The sequence below is a fragment of the Pipistrellus kuhlii genome, unplaced genomic scaffold (genome assembly GCF_014108245.1).
Source record: "Pipistrellus kuhlii isolate mPipKuh1 unplaced genomic scaffold, mPipKuh1.p scaffold_m20_p_18, whole genome shotgun sequence".
Lineage (NCBI taxonomy): Eukaryota > Metazoa > Chordata > Mammalia > Chiroptera > Vespertilionidae > Pipistrellus > Pipistrellus kuhlii.
In genome coordinates, this window is record NW_023425493.1 from 8,887,387 (window position 1) to 8,908,600 (window position 21,214).

Here is a 21,214-nt window from a genome sequence, read left to right on the forward strand (position 1 = left end):
CCAACACTCCCAGCAGGTGCGGGGCATCTGCTGGCAAACAGGTAGCATGCACAGCGCGTGTGCACGGCGGGCAAAGCACTGGGCACACTTCACACACCTGTTGGAGAGCCTCTCGCAGGCCTCGCCCCCTGGCCTGGTTTCTGAGAGCCATTTGGAGGAGACAGGCCAGCATGCACAGGCGAGGGCCACCCAGCGGGGTCGGTGGTGCGGAGCCTGAGGCCTCACAGAGACGCAAGGGGAGCGGCTGCCTCCCAGCGGAGAAGCACCGCTCAGATCTCACAGGAGCTCCAAGGAGCGGAGAGAATCAGAGGCCAAGGGTCTCCGCCGGATGTTCTGAGAAGAGACCTGCAGCCTACAGAGATCAAGGCAGCTGCCCGGGACCCGCTCCCCATCCCTGCCCCGCCCCGCCCCGCTCCCCCTGATCAGTGACAGAGCACAGCTGGAACCCTAGGAAGTGACACCTGAGTTGGACCCAAATTCGGCAGGTACCAGGGAGCAGATCCTGGCAGGACTCTCTGGCTCAGCTTCACCCACCACGGGAATAATTCCATCCACCCTCGCAGGCCCGCGTGGGGACCCAATGAGCCGGAAAATGGGAAGAGAACTGTTGAGTGAGGGAGGAGGGCTGCCCATCCATTCCTCTCCTGCCGGAGTCCCAGCCCACATCCCTGCTCACCCCGCCCTTCTGGGGCGAGGGCGGAGGGATGACAGTGCTGAAGCCCAGGGAAGTATCTTGGAGAAATGTAGCCGATTTTAAAGCTCTGCATTCTGGTTAGCGGGCTGCCCGACGGGAGCCTTTAACCCCCAGGGGCCCCTCGCCAGCGGTCGGCCGGGGAGAAGGAGAGGGCCCCGGGGACCGAGGCTGCGCGGCCAGAGCTGGGCCCGGCTCCCAGCCCCGCTGGCTGGGCCTGGCCTTGCACAGCAGCCTGAGGCCCGAGACCTGGGCTCTCCTGCACGCGGGTTATTGTCGCTACCTTTGAACTAGTGACTCGAGACTCAGAAGCCAAAATGGAACCGGCGGCTCTGAGATATTTTGGTGTTTTTTTTTTTTTCTTTTCTTCTCTCTCTTTTTTAAATAGAAGGGTGTAAACAACCTCGTGAGAAACGAGGCTAAATATAAAAGAAAACTTCCTGACACGGACCCCGAACAGGTGTCCCGAGGAAGGCACAGGACACGCAGAACCTGCCTGCGCTCCCGGTTTCTCTCCGGACTCAGGGCCAGACGGGACAGTGTGTGCGACCTCATGCCACCCCCCTCCCCCCCCGGCACAGACAACCCCGGCAGCTCCCGCACTCTGGCCCTCTGTCACCAGAGGGTCCCCATCAGCCATCTGCGGGTCATCTCAAGCCCCTGCCCACTTACTTCGGGGGTGGGGGGCTGGGGGGGAGTCCTTTGAAAGTTGCCCCACCCACCTGCCCTGATTGACAGCAACAGGGCCTCTTCAGAACACAGGGCTGCAGCTGAAGGCGGTTCCTCAAGATCCCCCCTTGCTCACCCCCCCCTTTCCTAACTCGGGTCTAGCTTCCCTTGTCCGGAGTTTCTGGCTCAGAGATGCCTCCACCGCCATCCACCGCCATCCAGCCAGCCCTGTGTCAGAGTTGGCAGGAACCTCCAAAAGGCTTCTTTTCCACCCCCCTCCCTTTCTGAGAAGGCCAACGAGTCCCAAAGAGGTGAAGTGGGGGAGTTTTCACCAGTGGAGCCAAGGCCTGCTGACCCTTCTCCACCAAGGACATCAGCCCTGAGCCCCCACCTCACCCTGTGCAACCCCAGGCCCCTGGCAGCCTCGGTGGTTGGGAGGGGGAGGGGGGCAGAAATGACCCTGGGGCAAGGAGGGAAGGAGCATCACGTGGCCTGAGTCACGTGGGCCGGCCGCTGGTCGGTTGGTACCACGTAAACAAGTCCCGAGCCCCGGAGCCAGCCCCACTGGAAATCTCCCTCCCACGTCCCCAGCCACCCGCCGGCCTCAACCTCTCAAGGCATCACGCTCACCCAGGCATCTATCACACAGGGTGCCTGCTCACCCCTTCCCCGCCGCCTGCCCCTTCCCTATCTCGACCATCTCAGAAGCATGCGCTGTGCCAGGAGAGGCTGGGCACGAAGCTCTGCCTCCCCCGGGCACATATTTTACCGGTGACTCGGCAAAGCCTTATCCCGATGTGCCTGCGCTGTGGGGCAAGGGGCAGGGTGACCAGGCGGAGGCAGAGACACCGGCTGGCGCCGGTGAGGGTGGGAGACAGGGCGCCGAGAGCAGCCACGGCCAATGGAAACGCCCTCCTCTGCTGGCGACCTACGGGCTGCGGCCTGCTGCCACCGTGGTCCTTGCAAGTGCCTCTAAGCTGTGGGGACCTTGGAGGCCTTTCTGGGTTCTAGAGAGAGAGAGGGGTGGGCATCCATATGGACTCTAACTCTCCGGAGGCCTGAAGACGATGGCTTCCCCATGGGGCTGAGGTCCTTCAGGCCCCTCCGTCCCCTCCCTGACCCACATCGGGATCCCCGCTCCTTAGAGGTGGGCGTCCTCCTTTTCTGTCACGTCTACTCTATGTTCCTTTTTATTTTATTTGTTACTAGAGGCCCGATGCACGGAATTCGTGCAAGAGTAGGCCTTCCTTCCCCCAGCTGCTGGCACCTGGGACCCGGGCTTCCCTCACAGCCCCCGCTTTGTCCGGAAGGTCCTCCGGAAGGATGTCTGGTCTAATTAGCATATTATGCTTTTATTATTATAGGTTATTTTCTACCTCTCCCACACCAGCACGTGGCTGCATGCTGCCTCCCCAGTCCAGGCCCTGGCACACTGCAGAGGCCGAGTCCAGATTTGTGGAGGGGGTGGATCTGCCTGCTCCATCCTGTCTGTCCATGGATACCCCAGAGGGCCTTCCTGTGCCCTGCCTCCCCCTCAAAATGGATGTGGCAGAGCCGACCTGGTGACTGCGAAGCCCCCTTGGGCGCCTGGCCTCTCACTCTGGTTCACACTCGTTCTCCTGGCTGCCTACCCATGGGAAGGGGGCGGGGGGGTTGGTCTCAGCTCCCCAAAATGTCTGCACCAGCCCCAGAGGGTGAAAATGAAAAGTACAGGCGTTGGAAGTGCCTGGCTTGAAATCTTAAACAGCCCCTCTTACCAAGTGTGTGACCTTGGCTAAGTCACTTCATAATCACAGTTTCTTTGACCATACAAGGGAAGTAACACCTACTCCGGAGGGTTGTTCTGGTGGTGAAATCAGATAAGCAGAGGCGGGACTCTTTACAAAGGTCAGTTTCCCTTTCCCGGGGCAGCCTGCTGAGACCGAGAACTCTGCTGCCCACCCCATGCCTTCCAGCCCCAGCCCGGCCCCGATCTGGGCTCCAGGCACACACGCATCCATTCCAGGCCACAGCAGGCAGCCCTGGCTGAACACGGGCTACACCCTCCCACACCCTCCTGGCCTTAGACCTGTGGTCAGACAATGCACAGCCACCTCCCTACACGCTCCTCCCCCGACTCCTCCCCTGCCCGGGCTCAACGTGACTGCACCAGGCTCTGCTCGGGCCTTGGGGCCTGCAGGTGCTCCCGGGCTCCATCAGCACATAGGCAGCGCCCGTGGAGGGAGCCGGCAAGACACCCACCCCAGCCTCTGCTCTCCTCACAGACGCTCAAGTCCCAGGAGAGCAGAGCGAGGCCTCTCTGGAACAGCCAGCTGGTGGACAGGGGCCGTCGGTATCTCTCCGCTATCTCCTGGGAAGGCAGCATGCCCACAGAAGTGACCGGCACAGGGTACAGATCCTCTCTAAAGCTGTGGCTGCAGCCTTGGGGGCACTGGTGCCAGGGGACGGAGCCAAGGCATGCATTAAACAGTTCGCAGCCCCGACCAGACCAGAATTCAATGGGGCCGAGAAGGCGCTGGCCAATCAGGTGCCCTGGCAGGGCCCCACCTCCAGTGCCTGCTGCCCAAGCCACGCCACCCCAGCGCCGGTGCCACCAGCTCTGTTAACCTCTGCTGGACTCAGATGGAAGGGCCCCACCCTGCCTCCTGGCTTCCAGACCACAAGATCCAAAGGTCAGGAAGAAAGTGCCAGATACGCCTGTCCTACCTCCCCCCACCCCTGCCCAGGAGGTGTCAACTGTTCTGCTGGCCGGACTTGCAACACACAGAGCTCCAGGCAGTGAGCAGGGTCAAAGGAATTAGGCGAGGAACACACACAGGCAAACCAACAGGGAAGCACCAGTCCGGGCTCTGGAAAGGCCACAGAGGTGACAGGCAACTGCCCCTTAGCTTCCCACCCTGGTTCTCCCCGTCTGGACAGGCAGGGCTATGAATGGGAGCACCCGGGGGTCACCCCGAGCCAGGCCAGGGATGCACCGCACACGGGCGAGCAGAGGCCCTTGAGCATGGCCAACAGTGCCGGCTGGCTCCGGCCCCTCAGCCGGCGCTGGCCGGACTCTCGCCGGCACGTCGTGAGGGACTTGGCCCGCGCCTCTTCATCTCCCCGGCTGCCCCAAAGCTGATCCCTCCTCTTTATTCATGTTCCAGACCCAACACGCTTAGCCATGCCTTGCCCCATGACGGCTGGAGGGGCTGAGACTGGGTCAGATTCCTGGAAGGAAGAGACACCGGCTCATCCACACAGCCCTGACTTCCTTCCCTCCTTAGGGCGGCTCTCGGGCTGCTCAGAGCCAGTTCTCAGATGCCTCTCAGATGGGGAGACATGAAACCCTTCCCTGAGGGCGGGCGGAAGGGAGTGGGGTGGGGAAAAGAGGGCAGAGAGGCGGGACCCCACAGGGCCTCCAGGGGTTAGCCGAGGGGTCATCAAATTACGCAGCAGCACCCCTTTTCTCTTAAGACACCAGGCAAATGGGCCCCGGCTAATTCCAACCAGCACCCCTAGCCCAGGATGGTGCCGGAATCTACTCGGGAGGGGAGAGGTTTCCCGGCGACGCAGCCGGGCTGTCTGAATTGTCTCTACAAGGCGACAGGCCTCCCCAGTCCCGCAGCCGTCATCGTTTTTAATCACCGTGGCTGTTATCATCAAGCGAGGCAGAGAAAAACATTCCTCCATCCACTGCCTACAGATGCTCTGCAATGGCTTACTGGAAGTGGAATTTTTTTTTAAGGCCAAGGCAATAATAGCTTCGAGGAAGAAAGTCACACACACACACACACACACACACACAAGGTAGGCAGCCCGGGCAGTGTGGCTCAGTGGTTGAGCATGGACCTATGAACGAGGAGGTCACAGTTCAATTCCCGATCAGGGCACATTCCCAGGTGGCGTGCTCTATCCCAGTGTGGGGTGGGCAGCGGGCAGCCGATCAATGATTCTCTTTCATCATTGATGTTTCTATCTCTCTCCCTTCCTCTCTGAAATCAATAAAAATATATTATTTAAAAAAAAAAAAAAAGTAGGGAAAGAACCCCAAATCTACTTGCCTAGGCCATAGTCTAAACTCCAGACTTGAGCTCTAGACAGAGGCCAGCAAGGCTAAATGTGTCTGGAGTAAGAAAGGACATCCCCAGAGATGACGCTGAGAAGAGATACCCGAGTCCCAGGCAGGTTCCCAGAGTCTTGAGGGATTAAACCCAGAACCTCAGGCGAGGGGATATATGGGGGGGGGGGGGGGGCTGCTAAGGAGAGGACTAGTCAATGACACAGGAGACACAACTGCTCTGCCAACAGCCACACCCAGCCACCTCCCAGCCATCTTCCACACACCCTAGCAGCCGGTCGCTTCCCTGGCCACCTTTCCCAAGTCCCTACTGGCCACCAACCCCATTCACAGAAAAGCTGGGAGGGAGAGCATGGAAAGGAGGGGAACGTTGTTTGGGAGATTCTGAAGTGAAGACGTTGAAGGATTGCTCACCGCATAAGGAAAATGGCCTCCCTGGGGAAAGAGGGGGTTGGGGAAAAACGAGAAGGGAAACAGCCCACCCCTGACTTACCTGGGCGGCAGGGAAGGGGTTGAATCATATTTCCCATGGAGCAGCCCGACGATGAGCCACATCCATCAGCTCTTTCGCTCCCGGAACCACCGCCGAGGGGTGGCTCAACAGCACCTACAACAGGGAGAAGGCAGAGATCCAGCCCACTCTGCCTGCACCACCCACTGTGCCACCCCCAGTCACTACCAGCTCTCTCCGTGACGGCTGACACCGCTGCCTAGCAAAGGCGGATTCCCAGAAACTCCGGGGGGAGGGGGGAGGGCAGGGAGCAGGCGCAGTTCCCGGATGCCGGATGCTGGAGCGGAGCCTGCCCTCATGGATCCTTAAGAAAACCAGAGGGAGGAGGAGGAGGAAGGGGTGGAGAAAGGCAGGGAAGACCAGAGGTCCAACAGAAGGAAGGGGGAGGTCAGAGCAAGGCAAACAGGAAACCCAGAAGACATACCGGAGCCTGGTCTTCACCAAGGGCCACGCCGTGCCTTCAGCCACATCCAGGGCCCGGTCTCTCCTCGTCCAAAGCCCAAATCCATCGAGGCTGTCAGCTCCTCCGATATCAGGACCCTCATCCACGTGACCTTTGGATCTCTCCGCATCTGAATTAGGGGAAACCGAGCGTGGCAGCCCTGAATCAGGGACACCACACACGGACACACACACACACACACACACACACACACACACACGCACACACAAGGACACACGGCCTTCCCAGAAGGAAAGGCCCCTCAGAGATGCCTCGCTCTCTAGGTTCTGGTTCTCTGATAGAACCGCTCCTCTCCCACAGGGGAGGGCAGACACGTCCGATAAGGATTGCTTAGCAAAGGCTATATATAGTCTAGGTTCCAACCGGCCTGGAGATTTGGAGCTAGAACTTGGCAGAGAACCATGCTAGATGCTGGCAGGGACCAACCTCCCTCTGCCAGCCAACTGGGAGCCTCACCTCCCTGCCAGGGGCAGGGAGGGCAAACAGGGTCCTCCCATTTGGCCCATTAACACTCTGCACCGAGGGACGTGGGCTCCTGGCTCTATTTTAGGGCAAGTCGAGGTCTCCTAAGTGAGAGGGGGACGTGTGCGGGATGAACATCGCGTTCTAGCGTCTCTACAGTTCTCCGCAGCACGAGAAAAGCAATCCAGTCCTCTCTTCCGGAGTACCGAGGATTGGGGGTGCCAGAACAGAATGGAGAAGGCACGGCAGCTGGCTGGGGTCAAAAAACATCTATCTGCTTCCGACGTCTGAAGGAATAAAAGAACGCAGGCAAATACTTACTGCACGGAGCCAGGCTGCCACGCATCTCTCTTTTTTGGGGGTTTTCAAATAAATGCAAAAGGGCGCACGTGACCCCACGGTATGACGGCTGTCTTCTGCCCACCAGCACCATCCTCGGATGGTCCGAATCTCCACACGGTTGTCACTGATGGAGCTCAACTTCTCTGAGTTCTCTGTGGGGAAGAAGCAAAAGGAAGACTCAGCTGCAGGGCCAGCCGCAAGCCATTCGTGGTGCAGGCTCCGATGAGGTCCCGTCAGGGTCACGATGTGGCCCTGGGACCATGGCTGCTCAGCATCCAATGACAGGAGCAACCCACTGTCCTGGAGGAAGGGGCAGCGTCTGGTCAAGAAGGGCCAGTCCCAGCAGCTCTTTCAAAACCAAACCTGAGGCTGCTGTGGCTCCGTGGTTGAGCGTTGACCCATGAACCAGGGGGGTCATGCTTGGATTCCCAGTCAGGGCACATGCCCGGGTTGCGGGCTCGATCCCCAGTGGGGGACGTGCAGGAGGCAGCTGATCAAGGAATCAATGATTCTCTCTCATCTTGGATGTTTCTCTCTCTCTCTCTCCCTCCCTCTCCCTTCCTCTGTGCAATAAATAAAATTATTTAAAAAAAAAATAACAACCAAACCAGAAGGACCACGGAGCTCTCTGAAGGACAGAACCTGGGCTCTCTTCAGACACGCAGCTTCTGGACAAAGAAAACAGGAGGCTCAAAGCATCTGACACCCACTATGGATGAGTTTTTGTAGGTCAAGTTGCTCTGTACTCAGGCTCAAAGAGACATGACGCAGAGGGGCTGGTCCTGCCCGCGGGCTCTGGGTGGGGACGGCTGGCTCCTCCACAGCTCTGACCAGCCGTCCGCTGTGACCTCAGTCAGGTCTCCGTGCTCCCTCAGCCTCCCGAGGCCCCAGGGCCACTCCTCCCAGAGGCCCCCAGTGAGTCACGCCCGCCCCGATGTCGCTGGGGAAGGGAGGGGGCGCCCCCATCCTCTATGGCAAAGCCTGAGACTCAGGAAGGGGACCCGGAGAGAGGGGTCCGGGAGCTCCAGGCCCGCTGCCCCTCCAACCCACCCGCAGGCTGTCTGCTCCTCTGCCCAGTGCCACGGACAGAGAGGAGAGAAAGCGAAGCCAGAGGCTGGGGACGATGCTTTGGCCACAACTCAGCGGCGATGGAGCTCCATGTTCTCTCTGGCTCCCCGGCAGGCCGGGCGGGCGGGGCGGGCGGGTGGGGCCTGGGGGAAGGTCACATGCGCTCAGCGCAATGCGGCAGATCCAGGAAAAGCCTAGAACCCTGAGCCGCCATGACACACACCCAGGTCAGGAACTCAAGGTCTACCATTTTGCCTGAGAAGGAAGAGAGGCAGATGAAGGGGTGGGGGAGAGGGAGTTAGCTTTGATTTGAGAAGGCAGGAAAGGGGAGACCCAAGCAGGCAACCCAAGAGCTGAGCTTCAGCTTAAGGCCGGAGGGAGATGCGTCTCCACCATCTTCACACGGTGCCACCTAAGACGCAACATCCCCACGACGGGCACTGGTTCGTGGGATCCCCCGGGCGCTCCTGCTCGCCCCGTCCCCACCCCAAGAAGAGATCCCCCCACCTTCTGTCCGAGCCACAGGGACACATCCCCAGGGGCCCCGGTGAGATGCCTCCCGTTGGGGACGCGTGAGAGGAGCTCCAGAGGCGACCCTGTTTGTCAAGTTCATCTAAAAATACAAACAGCTGCGTGTTCTGTTCCGATTCCAAAATGCACGGGCCCCGCAGCAGCCTGGTGAGTCCCCGGGGCTCCCCCCAACCCCACCCCGACACGCCATGGGGGGCTTCTTGCTGCCCGGCCCCTCTTGCAAACGACCCCAGCGGCGGCTGGGTCAGCTCTGAGCCGCCCCGACAAGCTGTTCCTGCTTTCACGCTGACAGAATGTCCTGGCCATTCAGCTGAGCGCTCCATCTTCCTGCTCCCAACGCACTGAGTCATCATCCAGAGAGGAAAAAAACAACCGAGCGGCCGTCACCAGGGTCCCCGCTGCCGACGGCTGGCGACGCACGGCTGGCGTCACTCTCCGCTCTGCAGCCCCACAATTGGTGACGAGGGGCCTCAGGGTGCTCGGCTCCCCTCCCACGGATGGATGCGTGGCAGGAAGCAGGGGAGGGAGGCTAACCTGGCATCCGAAGGCTCCCAGGAAGGCGCCCCGTTAACCCTCCCTCTGCCACCTCCCGCCCTCCGGCCCCGTTCCCGCGGCCTCGCTCCCACGCAGACGGTGGAGGGGCAATTCCTCCCGGTGGGGAAGGAAACGGCGTGGCAGGCTTCAGGTGCCTGCTGCCTGGTGCCTGGTGACCTCCCCTCCCTCCCACCCCCCACTCTGTTCTGCTGCCATTGAGGCATGCAAGCTCCCCTCTTCCCCATTTCTTCTTGAGCCCAGCCACCTCACGCCATGCCGGCCTCACGGCCCTGCAAACCTCCTGGGTAGGGGCCAGGGAGCCACACTTCGGGGGGGGGAGGGGGGCCTGCTTGCTGGGCGAGATGGCAGGCATTTCTGCGGAGTCACGTGGCTCCCTCTCCCTGAGTGAGGGAGGACACGGAGACTTAGGAAGATCCAATAATCGGTCTAACACCGCCCGGGGAAGACGAGGCAGGGTCCGCAGGCCACCCACCGTCCGTCCAGGGATAATCAATGTCCCCGGCCCTGCCTCCCACGCTCTCCACTTGCTGCTGCTGCTGCTGCTGCGTTCTGGAGCTTATCTCTGCTCAGAAGGTCCCATAACCCACCCACTCTCCTCCTCCTCCTCCCTCTCCCAGGATCACGGAGGTTTGTCAATCCATCCATTTCAGCTACAAAAAACAAACAACAACAACAGAAACAAAACAAAACAAAGGAAGCCGGCCTGATGAGTGAGACTGGCCACAGGGAAGAGGAAAAAGGGTGAGGGTGGTATGGGCCAGCTAAGGGACCCAGACCTTGGGTGCAAAAGGACCGGCCACCCGAAGTCCCCCCATGCCTCAGGGACTTACAGAACCCCTTACACAGTCACGTTTGGGGGACCTACCTCGTTCAGGGGCATTTTGCAGACACAGAGGACGGAGAGAGGAAAAAACACACAAAGGCTTTGAGAGACCAGGGTTCTAACCATGATCGGAACACTTACCAGCCACCGATGCCCCCCGGGGGTCAGGGTGAGGGATAAATGAAATGGCCGTCGTGCGAGAGCCAGGAGGGGGGCCCAGTAGGCAGGAGGCGCCCACTGGGTACGAGTGAGCTCCCCGTCTAATAGGTGGCGTGAGATTTACAGGCAAAAAAAACAACAACCAAAGGAGCAGACAGAGGGATGAAGGCCATGGGAGCTGGGCAGGGGTGGCTCTGAGGACCCCGCTGGCGGAGGGAAGGACAGGTTCCTGGGGACAGGCACTGCGGCAGGTGGGTGGGTGGGTGCCACGGAAAGCGCCCCCCGGTGAAAACGGAGGTGGGAGAAGCAAGCACAAGGGAGTCACCTGGTTTTGCGAGAATGTGTGGCCACCTAGGGACAGGATCTGAGGCTGGCTGCAGACAGCCCCCGGCAGGCAGCCTGCGAGGGGAAGGCTCTCCTCCGGATCGAGGAGGAACCATTTCACGTTTCTGGGCAGGAAGACAAGATGGCCGCTGCACGCAGCCAGCCGGGGACGGCATGGGCACGGGCACGGGCACGGGGACGGCAGGGCGCCTGCTGGGCTCGGGATTGGGGATCGGCTGTGGGAGGGGCCTGAGCACAAACAGAGGGGGAAATGGCAAACAGGCAGGGCCATCGGGACAGATCCTCAAACTGCCAGGGACCCCACCCCAGGCCGTGGGGAGGCTGCCTGCCCGAGGCAGATGTATTTGGGGATCCCACACGTCTGAGAGGAGCTGCCATGGCTCTGCCTCCTCCTCCCACCCCCCGAGATCCAGCCGTTCACCCGACAGCCCTGAGCCTGAGGCTGAGGCATGACGCCCCAGGCCTGGGTCAGCAGGGCCCACGCTCTGGCCACACCAGGGCCCCAGTGGTGAGGCCCCCCCCCCCCCCCCCCCCCCCCCCGCAACCAGGGCTGTGCTTGGGGTTGGGACTGGGCCACCTTCACTGCGGCAGCCACCGATGCCCGCCTCTGACCCCCCCCATCCCAGCCCCCCCCGCCCCCCCCACTCTGCAGAACCGGCGCAGCAGGACAAAAAAAACCAACACCACCGTGTCCGAGCCCAGCACCTGTACCTCCAACATGGCAGCCTTGCAAGAAAAGGAGTCCAAGAACCCTATCAGCCCACCCAGGGCAAGGAGGGCCAGCGACCAGGGCGGGCAACGGTCCACCGCTCCCACCGGGGCCCCCCAACCTTCCCTCGCTCTCCCCAACCGCCACGTCGTTCCCATCAGAACTGCCCTTTCCGAAGCCAGAGGCCTAAGAGGGCAGGAAGGGCATCCGCCCGTCCCCCGGGAGAGGTCCGGGGGGACCGGAGGTGGCCCCGGGCACTCAGAAGGACAGCCTGCGTTCTACGCCCCAACCCGAGGACCCATGGTCACCCCCCTTCTGTCTGCAGCCCTAGCGCCTACCTCTGCCGGGACAGAGCGAAATGGCTCTCCTGTGAGACCCTCCCGGCTCCGTGGGCCCCGGGAGGGAGCCGGGAGGCAGGTTGGCGAGGAAGGGCCAGGAAGGCGCCGCCGTGCCCTCCGTTATGTAAGCAGCAGGGCGGCGCTGCCCCAGGCCGGAGACCCAGGCGCATTGCGCTGCCAGCTGCGCAGTCACGGGGCGGGGGCCACTGCGCAGGGCTGGGGCGGGCTCGGGAACCCCGTCCCCACCAAGGGGAGGCCTGCAACCAGGCGGGATGGGGAGCCGAAACCCTAGATTTCCCACGTCCCCTGCCCCCCAACCAGAGGATCAGCCTGCTGTCCTAGTTTTGCTCTCACTCTCGGTCTCTCCCCAGAAGGACAAGCCTGTGTCCCCTCTCGGGGCCCAGGGGCCCTCCCCGAAACCCCACCCGATACACAGCTTCGGACCGACGTCCGGGGGTCGGTCCCATCCTCACCTTTGCGAGCACCAGGGAGCAGCAGCTTCCAGAAGGCAGGTCCTCCCCACACTGGGCTCGGCTCTGGACAGCCCCAGACGTCAATGCAAATCTCTGGTCCCCCTGGGAGCAGCCCAGCGTCAGCAGGAAGCCCGGGGTGGTGGCAACAGCAGCAGCGGCGGCTCTGCCCTACCTTGCCCGGGCGTTTCCAGGGGAGCCAAGAATTATTTTGCCGCAACACCAAGGTGTGGCTGATTGGAAAATTCCCTTTTCTGACACCAAACTGAAGGACAGATATTTTCTTTCCGTCTGGCCAACGCTCTGGGCACCTGTCTAGCTCCCCAACCCTTCCCCCTCGGCCAAGTTTGGGGTGCCCTGAGCTCCTCATGAGGTAAAAGGGCGCAGGAAGAAGCTTCTCCTGGTCCGTCGAAGGCAGGCCCCCAGGAGCACCTACGCACACCCCTAAACAGATCTCAGAGAGCTGCTGGGCTTCTCCCCCCTCCCCTGGAAGCAAGTGGAATGCAAATTCAGATTTGATACCTCACCCTCAGCCAATGAAAAAGAGGTTTTCACCTGCCACAGGCCAGGCCACCAATCGGAGGACGTGTCTGGAGGGAGAGCCCTCCCCTGGCCAATGGAAGGCCAGCTCAGTCACTTAGTTAATGATGCAGCAGTACAAGGAAGGCCATCACATGTGAACTGGAAGGGTGCCAACATGGAGAGACACAGAGAGCGCAAGGTAAACAACTTTCCAACGCCAAAGGGATGACATTTAATCTCTAAAGGCTGGCTTCCCCCACTCCGCTCCTCTTTTAAACCCTCTCAGCTGGCCCCACACACCCCGGGAACCTCACTACCTGTCCCCCCAGAGGTCCCCACGAGATGCAACAGTGACTGCGTCATCATTTCCCCACTTTCCCCAACTACGCAGTGACCAGCCTGCCAGCCTCACCCCACGGCTCCCAGTCCACAGCCCAGCCTGCCCACCTGCTCCCCGCCGGCCAGAGCCTCAGGGCTGAGCGTTTCCATGAGGCAGCCCCTGGGAGACTGTGCCTGGCCTTCCTCTCAAGACCTCTCCTCCTCCTCACTGACCCCCCTCCCCCTTCCACCTGAGCCCTGCACGGACAGACAGACAAGGGCTGCCACTGAACTGGAAAACCAGTCCGTATGTCTGCCCAACAGAAGAAAAAGGGGATCAGGACTAGGAGGGTCAGGTGGGACGCCCGAGACAGCTTGCTCCTCTCTCCTCGCCCCCCCAGAACAGGTTTGAGCAGCTGACACGAAGGGAGAAGAAACTGAAGTGGGAGAGAGAGAGAAAAAAAAGCCCTCCCTCCATAAAAAAAAAAAAAAAAAATAGCAGAAAGTGAGAAAGGAGGTGAGAAAGACAGAGCGCCCACATACGCAGAGCCATCGCCCCCGAATCCCGGCAGATACGTACGTGGGGGAAGAAGAGGGCTGCGCCATCGAGTCCCGAAGCCCATCGGACCGCCCATCGCCGGCTGCGCAGACCTAAATCTTGGTCTGGCTGTGACGATGCCGCAGTCTCGAATGTTCCAGAAACCGGTCCGGTTCAGGCTTCCACCGTGGCCCCCACCACCTCTGGCCCCCACCCCTGCCCCCCACCACCCCCTCTCCCCACCTCCTCCGCACGGGAACCGCCCGTGCCACCTTGCGTATCATCCTCCTCCTCCTCTCAGCCTAGGCTACCCACAGGCCTCCAGCCCCAGACAGATTTCTGAACGGCTTTGGCCAGGGAGCTGGCAGAACCTGGCACCCGGTGTTGCTATGACTTGTTTCTTGATTCCCCTCTCTCTCTCTCTCTGCTGCTGCTGCAGCACGGCTGTTGCTAGCAGACCTATCGACGGAGCGCTCTCTCTCTCTCCCTCTCCCCCTCTCTCTCCTCTCCTCTCTCTCTCTCTCTGAGCTCTGTGACGCAGATCTAAATTCTCCAGTCTGCTCCTTGTGTTGCAAGAGCAGAACTGCAGCTTTTCCCCTGGAGAGCCTGAGGGCAGTGCCAAGGCTGGTCAAACAAGGCAGAAAAAAAAAAAAGAAAAAAGAAAAAGTTGGGCCTGCACTCGGCTCCCTGGCCACACTTTCCCGTCCCATTTTTTACCCCACACCTCACTGCTCCGGGGCATCCAGAGGCTGGTCCCCGTGGGCTCACACCTTCCCTGAGGGCTCCCCGGCCCCAAGGCCAGCTTAACTCTTTGAGGGACAGCGCCCACGAGGCCGACAGGCCAGGGCTGTCCCACACCAAAGGTTGCGTCATCTTTTCTTGAGCCCCGTGAGCGTCTCCCAGCCACAGGAAAAAAAATGGCCCTCACCCCGAGACCACTGTCCTGTTAACTCTTTCTGTCACGGACAAGTCCAGATCTACAGCGCAGCTGATCTTGGCTGCCTTTTTAGCTTTTGGGGGCCACCAACCGGGACCTTTTTTCCCCTCCCTGAAATTTCCGAAAGACAAAAAAAAAAAAAAGGTAATTAAAACATGGCCTGGCTTATCCCACGAGTGAGATCCTGGTACCGGGGCAGGAACTGGACCGGGGAGTCCGAATGTGAACGGCAGCCTGACGAAGCCAGACTAAAACCTGTCTGGGTCTGCGTGGCTCCTGAGCTCAGAATTTGAGAGACGAGGCGGACCCGTCCAATCGCTTCTCAGAAGGCACGCCATGCCACACTCAGTCCCAGAGATCCAGGTTGCTGAGTCATTTGTTCCCAAGAAGATCCTCCGGCAACACGAAAGGCAGCAAAACAGAGCGGCAGCCAGGCCTGGGCCTGGAGAGGCCAAGGACGGGGTTCTCCTCGCTGGGGGGTGGGCAGCCAGCAGCCCACCCCCATCGCCCTGGCGAGGGTAATGCCTGGGCACTCACATACCTGGACACTCTTTCGGGGTCTGGTGGGGGGAGGGGGAGCACCATGGCTCTGGAGAAGGCCCGAGACTGTTCTAGGATACTGACAGGTCTCCACTGCAGCCAAGCACAGACCCAGATATGCTTCCAGAACAATTCCGATGCTATCCTTGGACCCCGCACACCGAGGCAGACCCAGGAAGGGTCTTAGGCCCCCACACCATCACCTCGAAAAAATCCAGACCCAGAAAGATTTCCTGACAACCAGTGGCACCATACGAGAGAGGCTCGACCCGACTGGAAGTGAGAGAGAGAGACTCAGTCCCGGGGCAGGTGACTCGTAAGGTACTTCACATCGAGAACCCCGCCCCTCCCGGGAAGATGGCTTGAGAGAGAGAGGCCAGGCAGCCGCGTGACCCCGAACCCTGCCTCCCTGGCAGCCTTCCTCCAGCCACCACGCCAGGCCACGGCCTCACGCAGCACGAAGACCACTTGGAAGACGACCATGGGTATCGGTGCCAGGCTCCCAGCCGGGGGCAAAGCGCTCCAGACTCACACCTTCTGGGCTCCAGGGCAGAGCATGCCAGCGAAGACGTTACCGACTGGTCCGGCGGCCAAAGGCGCACGGCGCGAGGCCCCCCTCCCCGGCACGGTCCTCTGCCGACTTAAATACCATTCGCCGGAGTTTCCTTTTCCATGGAAGAAAAACATGCCTAAGTTCACGTCAGGACATTCCTGATTTATCCAAGAGCCCAGGATCAAATAAACAAAAGGGCTCTGAGCTCTGCCAGGGAGCCTCCTGCTCCGGGACGGAGAACCAGAGGGAAGCAGCGGGGGCCCCTGCGCGCAGAGCTGGCCCATCACCCCGGGGAGCCTGGTGCGTGACGCGGCTGCTCCCCGCCTCGGCGATGGGGATGCCACGGGTGGGTGGACGTGCGCAAGAAGAGGCAACTAAGTCAACGGGAGAGGGAGCGAGAGCAAGCTCGGGTCAGAGGAGGGCCGCTCCCAGCCACGGAGGCTGCAGGTGGAGGCCGGCCGTGGCCAGTCCCCGAGCGTGGGTAAATGCAAAGGAAGGTCCCCCATCCCGGCGGCTCAGCCGGAACCCACTCTGACTTGCAAAGCAGTACGACGACGACGAGCACTGTGTTTGGGAAAGGCTTTGTTAGAGTTCACTCTTCGCCCACGTCTTCTCTTCTTTCTTCCCACAGCCCCATCACCGTTCTTAGCCGCGTCACCAGGGATCGAAATGGCCGTGGCGGCTGCCTCTGCCCAGGTCTAGCTCTTTCTTCGGTTAACTCGGTTCTGCGTGGCACCGGGAACAGAAACCCCCGAGCGGGATGACCAGGAAGCAGAAACGAATGTGGTTCCAAAAACACAGGGGAGGATGTTTACTTAGCAAGCATGCGCGAGCCTACCAGGAAGCGGCTTTCCAGGGTGCTGCCTGCGGTGTTGGACTTCGGGGGGCAGAGAGAGCTCGGGGGAGAGGAGACGGGGCTGGCTCCTCCCGCCACACTCGGGGGGCCTGCAAAGGCAGGGCTTCCACTCCAGCCCAGCAGGCCCCTGGTCCTCCTGGGTTTCTCTGAGCTACAGGCCTCGGAAACCAGCCCCACTCTGCAAACACGGCGAGCTCCCCGTGGCCTCTGATGGATCTGGGTCAAAACTCTGCAACGCCAAAGACGAAGTTTTTTTTTTTCTTCTTCTTCTTCTTTTCTTTAAAGGGAATGAGCTGAACTTTTACCCAGCCCTTGTCCGGGGTTTGGAATGCGAGCACCCTGTCCTTGCCACAGACTCCCGTTTGGCATCAGCCAGGAGAGCAGGCGTGAGACAGCCTCTACGTCGTGGGACCCACTCAACCGGACGGGAGCTGTCACCCAGAGAGAAACTGTTTTTCTCCAGACAGGGGAGCTGGGCAGGAGACCGATCCCAAACTCCACGCCAGGAGAAGGGCCAGAGTGGGTGTTGCGGAGAGATCAGGCCGGTGAGGTCTCGGGAGGAACTGACAGGCCCAGGCAGACAGGCCCAGGCGAGCACCCAGAACGTCATTTCCTAAGTCCCGACGAGGTGCTGAGCCACACACAGCAAGCGCTGTGAGACAGAGACCGTCATCTCAAGACATACCATGCTAGGGGAGGGCCCTGTCAGCATCCCCACATTTGCACTGTTGATATCTCTGCTCTTTAAAAGCTGATATTCGTTTTCCCGTTGAAATATACCAAACAGTATTGTTTGCGTTCCCAGGACAGCCCACAAAAGCCTATTTCAGTCTCGTCAGAATGTCGCAAACGCAAACGCCTGTGGGCTGGCAGGCAGGTAAGAAAGGCGAAGCCGCTGGGGGAATGTGCCAAGGGGAAGGAGGGTCCTCTCTTCACAAGCAACCCCTCCGCAGCCTGCCTGCGGGGGACCAGCTGGGGGTGGGGGCCCCAGGAACTCAGATCACCCCGTTTTTCAGGAGAAGGTGGAAATCCAGATTTATTATATTAAATTCTTAATTTTTAAAAATATATATGTTTACTGATTTCAGAGAGGAAGGGGAAGGGGGAGAAAGAGAGAGAGAGAAAGAGAGAGGAGAGAGAGAGAGATCAATGATGAGAGAGAATCATCGATCATCTGCCTCCTACACGCCCCACACTGGGGATTGAACCCACAACCCGGGCATGTGCCCTGACCGGGAATCGAACCGTGACCTCCCTGTTCACAGGTCAACGCTCAACCACGGAGCCACGCCGGCTGGGCTACACTCTGAGTTTTTTAAAACACCGTCCAATGTTTTAAAAGCCAAAACATACCTGCTCACCTCCCAGACTGTCTGCTCTGTGGTGATGGGTCCGGAATACGATACGTTTGCAATGAAAAAAATAAAGGCAGTCACTGCCAGAGAGAGAGGACTTAAAGAAAATAAAGAAACAAGGACGCGTAGAACGGAATAGGAAACTGCCTCGCAGCGGCTGCTACAGGAGAAAAAAATGACACAGACCAAAACCAGAGACCCTCGACCTTCTGCTCAATGCTTGTAAGCCGGTTCTGTGCTGAGGGCTGCGGCAGAGAGTGCCTCAGAATCTCCTAAATATTCATCACCCCGCTAAAGGGCTGGTGTTTGTGCCTGGCCTGACCCGGCAGGAGCACAAAAGAGTGCTCCCCAATGGAGAGGTGCTGCTCTGAGCATCCCCAAAGGGTCCGTCCTGGGCTTTGCTGGTAAAACCGGAAGGGCTTATCCTAATCCAGCTGCCTGTCCACGGCACCGGGCCCTCCACAGACAACACCGTGACCTAGACGTGGTGTAGGTTTAGCCTCCGCGTGACCCAGTGACGCCTGTGCCACCTTCGGAGGTCCCACAACTGGGACGAAACTGAAGGAAACGGTCACTCCGGGTCCTATCTACCAGCCTCAGGCCTTCCCTCTGCCTCGGGGATCCACAGGACAAGCCTGCTCCCCCGAAGGCGTTCATGTGTTAGGATAACGTTTACGACCACACCAGTTTAGGCTAAACAAGGAGGTACAGAAAGGGAAATGAAAGAGGAGGTGGGGGGTTGGGGGAAAGCCGGGGAGAAATCTTCTTAAAACAGCTGATCAAAAATTAACCAGCCCAGCTGAAACCGGTCTACGGACTGAAAGGTCCCAGGTTCCATTCCAGTCAAGGGCATGTACCTTAGTTGCGGACACATCCCCAGTAGGGGGTGCGCAGGAGGCAGCTGATCTATGTTTCTTTCTCATCGATGTTTCTAACTCTCTATCCCTCTCTCTTCCTCTCTGTTAAAAATCAATAAAATATATTTTAAAAAATTTAACAAGCCCAAGGAAAAGAGGAAGGTGTATATATATATCTATATCTATATCTATATCTATCTGGACACTGAGTGGCCAGATTATTATGCATTCAGAGATCATAATAATCTGACCACTCAGTATGTGTGTGTGTGTGTGTATAATGTATTCATGAGAAAGAGGCACTTTGGCCAAATAAACAGCTGAGGGAAGCAGGACTGGGAAAGGAAGGGCCCGGGGCCACACACACCGGAAGAGAACAAGAACCACGGGACCAGACAGTTCCCAAGGCCAGCCACCAGGCTGTGCCGTGATCAGGGCCCGCTGCTTAAAACCTGAGACTGGGAGAAGAACACCGCATACAGCCCACAATTTATAAGAATGGGGCATTCTTTTGACCCATTTTGAGGGAAGGGATTCTTTTCTTATAGATTGTATGGATTCTTTATATGTTCTAGAATCAGATCCACTTGCCAGTCCTAGGTGCAGCCTGAGTCTCCTCTCTGCTTTGTGCTCTCTTTTATTCATGACTTGTGATGATCAGTTCCTCATTTTAATGTCAATAACTTATCGGCCTTTCCCTTTATAGCTAGTGCTTTCGGTGTCTTCTTTAAGAAGTGTATGGCCACTCAAAGTTATGAGGGAATAGAATTCCTAAGTTATCTTGTAGATGAAGTTTTACTTTGTATTCAGTTGGGCATTTAGATTGATGAGCTCACTGGGAAGTATTTTTGTGTGTGATGCGAGGGAGTGAGTGGTCATTCATTTCTACAAAGATACCCACTCTCCCAGCAGCACTGCTGATTAAAGTGACTGTCCATTCCGAACTGCTCAGCAGTGGCCCATGCTCAGGTGTCCAGATGTGTGTGGGTCTGTTTCTGAGCTCCCTGTTCTGTTCCTTTGGTCAGAAATAAGATAATGCTCAGCTGATGTGGCTCAGTGGTTGAGAATTGACCTATGAACCAGGAGGTCATGGTTCCCGGTAAGGGCACATGCCCAGGTTTTGAGCTCAATCCGGGGATATGCAGGAGGCATTCAATTGGTGATTCTCTCTTATCATTGATATTTCTATCTTTCCCTCTCCCTTCCTAAAATAAATGGAAAAATTAAAAAAAAATTAAAAAAACGAAGTAAGATAAGTAGGTGCATTATGGAGCACCAATCTTCAGTCAGGTGATTTGACAAGTAAAGTTTAAGAAAATGTAAATCAAAGAGCCAGTTTTGCAAAAGGAGTTCAGTGTGGACAGAAATAGTAGTAGGAGAGGGCTCCAGCCAAGGCCTCTCAGAAAGAATACAATGAGCAGGGATAAACAAAGAAGAAGCCAGCCAGCTGAGGAATGGGTAGCAAGAAGAAGGGGGCAGAGGTAAAAAGGAGTCTTGTTTTTGTAGGTGGTTAACACAGCGATCCAGAGGATGGACTCCTTCTACATTCCAAGTCCTGACTATAATGTTTAGCTGTGAGACCTTGGACAAGTTTACTCAGCCTTCCTGAGCCTCAGTTTCTTGATCTGCAAAATGGGGATTAAATAGGTTCATTGATGTCTGCCACTTAGCACAGAGCCTAGCACTGTAAGTATGCAAAAAGTGTTGGTGTTATCCACATCAGAATTAGTGTTACCATGGAGACCATGCAGACTATTGGAGCAATCTTGCTGTTCAACAAGCATTAAGCTATTGTACAAACATATATTATATATATGGCTTAAAAACTCAGACTCTACAATGAGACAGGCTTGAGTCTAAATTCTAATTCAGCCTCTTTACTAGTTATACAGACTAGAATAACTTACTTGATCTAGTAAGTTTCCAGTTTCAGCTTCCTCCAAACTTCCTAGTTTTCTTGGTGAGGATGTTATGTGATACAGCAGCCTTTAGCACAATGCCCAGGACAAAGGGAATGCTTCCCTGGTGCCAGCCATCGCTGTGATGACAACAGCGATGGGCCATGATGATTTTGTACTCGGTCTCATGTCAGGCACCAGAAGGAAAGGCCTACCAACCCCTGGAAAAACCTACAGTCCCCGACATTCTCCGTCTTCCACCCAAGAACTAACCAGGCCGGACCACACCTGGTTTTGTATCAGCAAGACTAAGGGGGTAGACCCAAGACGAAGGAAGAGCTTGGAGAAAGAAAAGAAAAAAAAAGGTTAGAGACGTTGAGTAAAAGCCAAATGGCCGGGCCTGTTAAACACTTGGTAAAAAAAAAAAAGAAGAAACAAAAATACAGAATCCACAAATTCCATATAATCAGAAAAATTCTGAAAATGCGCAGGGTCGAAATGTTAGATGAAACGTCGGATGGTCTCCATGGGGAGAAGGTTCCTGAAGAACATGCCGTCCACAGCTCCAATCAACACTAATGACCACGCTACGGTCGGCCTGAAGGGCCGCAGCTCAGCTGTCTCCCGGAGCAATGACCCCCCAG

At 58.0% G+C, this 21,214-nt stretch overlaps 1 long non-coding RNA gene across 2 annotated transcripts; it reads right to left on the reverse strand.

Moving 5' to 3' along the window:
* Window positions 1–5,368: 5,368 nt before the first annotated feature.
* LOC123652544 lies at window positions 5,369–14,995 on the reverse strand. Of its 2 annotated transcripts, XR_006741928.1 has the most exons (4): window positions 13,617–14,995; window positions 7,178–7,350; window positions 6,356–6,503; window positions 5,369–6,027 (listed from the first exon to the last, which is right to left on the reverse strand). It is a non-coding gene; the product is annotated as an uncharacterized LOC123652544 (long non-coding RNA). The 2 variants fall into 2 exon arrangements; XR_006741927.1 differs by having other exon boundaries at window positions 5,369–6,503.
* Window positions 14,996–21,214: the final 6,219 nt, after the last annotated feature.